This window comes from Egretta garzetta, unplaced genomic scaffold (genome assembly GCF_000687185.1).
Source record: "Egretta garzetta isolate BGI_Z169 unplaced genomic scaffold, ASM68718v1 scaffold808, whole genome shotgun sequence".
Classification (NCBI taxonomy): Eukaryota; Metazoa; Chordata; class Aves; order Pelecaniformes; family Ardeidae; genus Egretta; species Egretta garzetta.
In genome coordinates this window covers 391,176-399,615 of record NW_009260482.1, presented here as the reverse complement: position 1 = coordinate 399,615, position 8,440 = coordinate 391,176, and positions in this window count along the sequence as shown.

The window sequence follows — 8,440 nt, the reverse complement described above, 5'->3', positions numbered from 1 at the left end:
TCAATTTGCTGAGATTCACCAGGCTCCACGTGATTTTTAACAGAAGCTCTACATACCAGATCCTGCGTTGTGTTGTGGAGTTTCCTCAGCACAGCTATCTACACCTAGTTTGATAAAAAGCTGGTTCCATTACTGGCTCCAAAGCTTTTTTCTGATTGCTGTTTTGATGTGAAGACTTGGTGGACATCTGAGCTACTTGGTCTCCTTGTTGCAACCCATTTGTTCCCTCCCCTATATGGATTGTAATGACTTTGTTAGCTGTCATATCTTGGAGATTAAGCTTTTGTGCAAGTTTTTTCAGGACAAACATGTGTAAAGGGGCCCTTTCAGCCAGAGAACAAGTGTTCTTTAATGGCCATACACATTTTTTTGGCATGCATCCATACATTGGCAGTATGATCAAACACATCCCAGCAGACAGTAGAACAGAGAAAGTTGTAGGTATAGAGACGTTGGGAGCACAGGGGGAAATATGTCATCTCTGTTTTCTTTTAGGACCTCCCTCAAGACTGAAGGACCACAGTAAATGGTGATCCTGATTTCTGTGGTGTCAGCCTAGAGGACTGTCTGGAAAATTCCATACAAAACAAAAGGGCTGCTGAGCCGCCTTACTGACAAATTAACTTATCAGCTGGAGAAGTTTTGATTTACAATGAAATTCTCTGTTGGTTACTGAGAGTCTCCCATTTAAAATTAATGACCTCATAGCTGACGAATGATGAAGCAGGAAAGGAAGTGTGCTGAAGGCTGAACAAAAATCATCAGGTGAAAGGGGCACTCTGTGATTATGGAATAAAAACTAGTCATTAGGGCTTAAAAAAAAAAAAAATCCCAGAGCTCTGCTTCTCACTGGTGCTAGTGGTGGATGTTTTCTTGGAATAGAAAATGACTTCCCCCCCCTCAGGATCTGTGGTACTATAAAAACAGTCCCCTTCAGAACTAACTTCCAAAACTGCTAACATAATACTCCTCTGAAGAAGAATAAGAATGTTGGTTTTACAGTTAATTAAGGGTTTTGGGTCAGGAACTTGAAATATATCCATTAGGGTATGGTTTTCTGGTTAAGGAGTCATAAATACACAGTACACTTTATTAAATAGCTTGAAAAAGGCTGTGTTTAAAATATGATAGCTGCTTTGGTGTGTTTAGCAACAGATAAATAAACATTGAAAGAAGAGAGGCAGTTCACCTTGGCAATAGCTGAGTGTGTAATTTCTTTGGAAAAGTGTATTTTCTTCATTACCTGTGCATTCCTTTTCTTTCTCTTAACTGATTTGAGGATGGATGGAGGCAAGATGAAGACGAAAGTGGAAAGGTAGAGCAAAATAACACAGGGACTGGGGTTTTTTAAAGCCCAAAAAAGACTTAGAAGACAGAACTGAAGAGAGTACCTACTCCTTGAAGACTTCTGAGGTGTGAGAGAAGCACCATATTAGGTGTCCATGTCCTGCCAGCTGGGACAGTCGTTTCAAGAAGCGAAGATGATTAGTGGGGCAAAGCATAGTCAGAAATAACTAGAAAGAGGGAAAGGAATTTGTGAGTGAAAACATATAAAGAGACACATTCAGGCACCCAAATCCAAAATCTCCTGTTGTGTGTCTGCCTCGAAAGACATCTCTCTAGTGTTGCAGGGGGTGGAGGTGGGGGGGGGGAGAGAGAAGCAGAGTCCATGCAGGTACCCTTGAACAGTGGGCCATTTGTTTGTGAGCAGAGTAATCTTTTAGACAGTTCATCATTTCCAGGACCATTCTTATGCTAATTGCCCAGACTTAGGGAAACCTTAAATTCCTTCCCTTGCTGAATGGAACCATTCCTCCATCAAGAGTTAATTTTAAAAAGAGAGCAAACAGAAGGACTTGATGTTTGGCAAGCTTGGAGTTAGAATGTTCCCATATACACATACACATTTAGAAGAGAAGTATCTTAGTATTCATGATACTTGGTGATAAAGTAGCAAAAAGCTTTCAATTAAGCATGAAAAACAAATATCACAATTTATCTCAATTCTTCAGTCTTTCGTGTTCTGAAGGTATTTTTTATGGGGGTTTTTTTCCCACTTTTTTTTTTTTTTTTTTTTTTTTTTTTTTGGGGGTTTTTTTTTTAAAATTCCCCTTTTTTACCTTTTTTTTTTTTTTTTTTTTTTTTTGTGAGTGTCTTTCATTTCAAGTTACCCTTATTCTGGGTTCTTTTTTTCTTCCCTTTGGTCAAAGCATTTCTGAATTTCTGCCAAGAAGTTACTATGTAAAGCCTGTTGTACTCAAGAGTTGGATTCCCATTCCTGGAATCATGACTAGCAACCCCAAAATAGAGTGCATTGTTGTTTCAGACGGAAAACAAGAGAGGAAAGAAACCTTAGGAAAAAACAGAGAAGGATGAAGCCAAGCGACAGTTACAGACTCTTCAGAAAGCTACTCTTCAATTAGACATTTAGATTGGCTACTGATGAATCTAATCTAGATGGTAGGAAAAACTGCATTTGAAGTACAGTCAACTCTTATAAATTAATGCTATGCAAAGCTACCTATTTTTGGTTCCTGCCTACTTGTATTTAGGAACTAGCATCTTTACAAACACTTGAGGGGCAGGACACCATGAAATGTCCTGTTTCTGCTGCAGAACACATTTTTTTCTGCACACAAGGTGAAACTTCACCACAATGACATTGCAAATTCATTCCCTGGGGAAAAAAAATGTCAAAATCTGTGTAAGGGGGAATTAAACAGAGCAAATGGGTTAGTAAAAATATCGATGTTTCAGCAAAAATATTGATGCATCAGCAAAGAAATATGAAGACTTTACAAAAAGATTCCATGCTAATGAAATCTTTCAGGAGACATCCTTTGCAAAGTAAGTATTTTTAGGAAACATCTTCTGTTAAAGTAAGTATATTAGTAAATCCTCACCCAAAAATTCTGTACCAAGTTATCATCTCATCAACTCAATATGCTATGCATTGCTTTTTGCTGATTTTCATCAAGCAGGAGTTTAAATTTCATAGGTACAGCAGCATTTGATCCTGTAATAGTAACCATTATTAAGAACAGAAAGCTTAAAAGCATGGAGAACTTGAGTGGAGAAAACAGAAGAAACTTTGGGTTGGCAAACAACATTATATGTTCTTTGTAAAGGAATGGGATGGAGGCACGCTGATCACCATTAAAAAGGTTCTACTAATAAAATGTATTAAAATGTGTTCTTGGGAAGACTGAGTTTGAATCCGTTAAAGAATATGAAAATGAGAGGAGGTGCCTAGGAAGGTAAAAATATTTCTGTGAACTCTGGAGAACTTTATGGTGGTTATAAGATTCCCCCTGTTCCTACCAGGACTTTTATAATGACAGCAGGAGGAAAGTCAGTTTCTCCTACCTCTAAAATATTAAATACTTCCACCTGAATTAAGATGACCCTTCTTAAGAATGTGTGTTTTATGACATACAGTGGACAGGCCTGTTTCTGTCCATTTAGTAGCTTATGATAAACTTATTGATTGCCTGTAATATACACAGAAAAAAAATCCTACTTTTAGTTCAATAAGATACAATTACTATTGATTAAATTGTTCATATGAAAAGAGACACGAGGCAAGACTAGGCAGGAGAAGACAATGATTTCAGCCTCTGCTTTCAGTGGGTGTCAGCACTACGATGGTAAGCTTGAGAAACTGTGAAGGTCTGAATACAGAAGTGACAATCCACCCTGGGAAAGTTCAGCCCCTTTAAAACGCATCAAAATTGTGCATCAAAAATGAAGTACAGTCCAAAATCACTAGTTCCTTTGCAAGCATTGGCCTGCAGCTTTTTTAAAAAAAAAATTATGTATGTACATATGTGCAATGTAAAAAATCTTAAAATCCAGTTGTAAAATATGTTGGCATTCCCAGGCTAGAAATACATGGTGACACCTAATCATCCAAAGGGACACCTGATTTGTCTCTGTACTTTAGGCAACCAGTGAAGCAGTTCCACAGAAGTTAATATGTACTTTGTAAGGACACGGTCAACAGAAAGGAATGGATGGCACTGAGCGCCTATGAAAGATTTTAGTTGCTGAGGCTTAGGTACCCAGTTTGGGAACTTAATGTAGGATCAGGCAGGTTCTCAATCTGGATATCTTCAAATATACTATGTAAAGACTTTAGCACTTACCTTTTGGAATATGCTGTCTGCTCTAGCAGACAGCTGAAACTATCAGTTCCGTGCTTGCATTAGATGAACTGGAACCTCTCCTGAACTATTTGAAAGACAAGTTTTCAAAATGACACCACAAGGATTTTTTTTTAATCCTGATGAAGGTGTCATGAGGCCAGAAAAACATTTTTTTTTCCCCTCTAAGTGGTAAGCAAAAGGTGGGTAGAAAACTTGAATATAAATTAAGTTTATGGCCCTACAAAACTGAATCCACATATAATGCAGAAAGCTTTACCAAATGGACATGTACAAAGTATTCTTACGAAAAACTTCCTTATGGAGTTGTCTGGCCAAAACACAATATAAGACAGTACCACTGAAATCAGATTGCAAGGGACACACTGTTTTATTTTTCTAATCCATGTTGGTGCATATTCAAGACTAATGAATATAAAGCGCATGTGTGTCTCTAAATAAACTAGTGTGTTTGCATTTAAAAATGTGACTATGTCAGTTTCTGTAATTAGATCCTTTAGCATCTGTTATTGATCATTCCTGCACTTCTTTAGCTTACATTTGTGAATCAAATAAAACGCAGAATATTACCATACAGAAGAACAATGCTAAAGAAAACATCTATCATGACCAGCATTACAGGGCCAGACAGTCATTCATGGTTATCAATCTAATTTGCTTTTCGCTCACAACGTAAAAACCTCTGACATCTGCAAAAAAATGGTGCTTGGGCACTTGGTGCTACACGGTCATGAGGAAAGGATGTTCAGGCAATCGAGACAGCTGGTTAAAACTAGGCTTGATGCAAGAGTCAACACACGGACACTCCCTGTTTTAGCACAAACTTGGATTGCCATTTTTTTCTTAGGAATGACAGCATGCTATGAGAATGTGGAAATGCATATAACCCCATTCAGAGTGAGACTTTTCTCCTCCACAGCAACACATTTGCTTTACTACACAGATAGCACAGGCATTCTGTTTTACACAATGTAATGCCTTATTCTGCACTGACTTGTATCAAACCTGGGTGTGTTACGTTCAGTTGACCTGCTAGATGCGCCTAGCAAAGTGTTGTGTTTTATGTCTCTCCAAAGATGGGATCCAAAATAGGGCAGATGTGGACAATGCAAGTACTGACTCTCTCTTCGCTCTCTTGAACAGTAGCTGTAGTGAACAAAGCAGGTATATATCAAGTACCAAAGGACGTACATTTGTAACTTTTAGGTAGGTTACAATAAAAATCATTCAAGATTCCCACAAATAGTCTCAAAATCAGAATGGTTTGATGCTGAAGAACTGAACTCCATGAAACCTAACTGTAGGACAGAATACCCAGAAGAAATGAGAAAATGTGAATAAAAATGAGAGTCAGTTTAGAGCTGATCCTCATGGCTTTTTCGCAGCTTTATTTCTTCATAATCCTCAATTTTAAATGTTAAAGAATTCATAGTAAGGTGAAGAAGGGCACCAGAGATTTGACGTAGTATGTGCAAGGGGAATGAGAAATGTCTCTTATAGTCCAAAGCAACTGAGGGATTTGATTGAGAATTAATGGAGTAAAAAATAATCATAAGAATTTTTATCTGGTTACTGTTGCTAATGATAACAGACAGTGGTACTCATGTGTCTCAGATAATGAGTGTTTCAGAGCAGACAATGTTATAACAATGACCAAGAGAATTAAAAAGAGAAAAAAGTTCACATCTACTACAGATCAATAGTCAAAAGAGTGAATAATATGTCAGTACTAACCTTATTGATCTCTGAGATAATTACACTGTACATCAAAAGAAATTAAATTATATTCATGTGTTACTTTGTAAACTGCATTAACATCAATTGGACTCATGATCTTACAGCAGGGAAAAAGCTTCCAAACTAAAATGTATATAAACCACTACAGTTTTGCTTTCCCAGATCTGAAGTATGCATTACAGCCAGGCAGATATAGTCCCTTGCTGATGCGGTTCTAACAATTTTATCAAAGTCGTAAAGACAGCAGTATAAATATAAATATAGGCTACAGTCCAGTCCACGTAATTTTGACTCCAAATTTCTACCTACAGTTTTGTCCTGGTTTCGGCATGCCTAGGGATCTAACGCTTGGCTCAAATTAGGTCGCCCAAGGATGTGGATGCAAATAGCTATGTAGGCATACAAGTTGCTTGGAGTCCTTCCCATAGATGACCGAAAAAACAAATTCCTTTTCAAAAATGCTAAAAGCTCCAAGTGCCCACTGTCCAGCTCCCCAAACCCATCAGCTTTCCCCAACAAACTCTCCAGGGCAGCTATTGTCAGGCCTGTCGAATGCCAGGCTTGAAAACATAGGTCTACTAATATGTCTTGTGAAACTCCTTGCTAGGGGTGACAACATTTCTCATCTGCTCCAGAGACACATTGATTTTCTCTCTGAGAAGCCTTCCAGAGAAGGATTGCATCAGCCACTGCATACAGAGTGTGTTTTAAAACAGCCTTGTCCCATGGTGTTGTGCCTCTGCAATTAAGTTCCAGTGGGGATATCCACCTCCTTTGACATCCTACAAGGGGTGCCCATCCTTGCCCTTCACACAGCACATTGTATGGAGCCTCATGTGTCAAGCAAAATAGGGTAATAAATGCATTGTCACTGCAAAAATATGGAAAGTCAGATGTAAATTATGGAAATACACAATTGTTTGAATTTAATGTCAATGTTGGTAACATAGAGAATGCTTCTCTGATTCAGTTTTTTGCATTTTATATTACTGTGTTCAATAAATTTCTCTATTAATGAAAGCTGTAAAGCACTTCCAGATGGCCAGTCTTCTGAACACAAGAATCAGCTGAACCTCGCAGCTTTGCAGAGGAATTCAGGTTCATCTGTTGCAGAAGACACGGGGCCTTTTCCCTAAACTTGTCCCAGTGACATGCTGAGACAAACAAATACAATATGAAATGTAAGTATCAGCCCCTGGCTGGAGAAATGTTCTAACATTTACTTACTAATTAAGGGTGTGGCTTGGGAGGGCGGAGGTAAACTGGCACTGAACATTATTAAAAGAGCTAATCCTTTGCTAAAGCGATGTAAGCCATTTGTGTAACCTCACTGGTATTGTAGTAAAAACACATCACACCATTGTTAAAGATCTTAATTCTTTGCGCCTGAAAGTGTAAAACAGCTTGTGGGTCATAGAGTTTGGAGGAATGTTGTACAATTATCATATGAAAGAAAAAGAAAAGGATTGCACCTCTGCTTAATTTTATCTAAGTTACTTCTGAATTACTCAGTTTGAGATGTAATAGGAGATTCACCACAGGCCAACTTCTTTTCTTACTTTCTAGACAACTGTTTTTACAGCAGAGCTGTAAATACAATGAACTCAAAGGAACAGAAGCACCATATGAAGATGATAAATTAATTATGCCGAGAGACCCAGATAAATGAGTACCTAAACACCTTGAAGAAATATGATACTTTTCACAGTTTTCAGGATTTAAATATATAAGCCTTATTCAGAGCCATAAACATCACTGGTAAGCTTTACAAGGTGGGCTTCACAAACTTCAGGTGTCTGTATCTGAAGCAGTCACCTAGGATTCCCTTTATAGCCAGTAGAGAGAAATAGGTACGTTAAGGATAAGAGTCATTTGACCTATTTTCATCGTCTATTTTAGGATGAAATGAATCATACTCTAGAAGTGCTTATTTCGTTTCATTGAACATAAATGAGAGCACAGAGAGACTACTTCAGATGTTAACTACATCTATACCATGATTTATGGTGATTAAGATACTGATGTCAATACTTGGTCAAATGAGTCCCAATCACGTTGACTTTTGTTGGTTTTCAAATAAGCACAATGAAAAGGTTCATTTAGGGGAATGTCTTACATCCTATGCAAAAGACACTGTGAAAAATAAGAAATAAGTGAAGCTTAGGTCTAGTCAGGTGCCTGTTGTGGTTTACATGTAGAGTAATTGATTGGATTGGTAAAGTACTTGAAATAGTAGAAGTAAGCCTGATGGCATGTTCTTCCATCAGTGAGACCATATTTTCCTTCAGCAGAGAGCTATGAATATATGTGAATGTATGATTTAATTGTTTAGAGAGGCAAAAGTGTAGCATGGGGTGTCATCTGGGATTTTTTAAAGGGAAGAATGCACAGGAAGAAGCTCTTCTAGCTTCACTGACATAGTCCAATGCCAATGCAGAAATTATTTGATGACTGCAAAGAAATCTATCTCTTGCACTGGTATTACAGTAAGTAGAGGAAGTCCTACATTTCTGTGGTGAGTTGTATTTATATATATATAT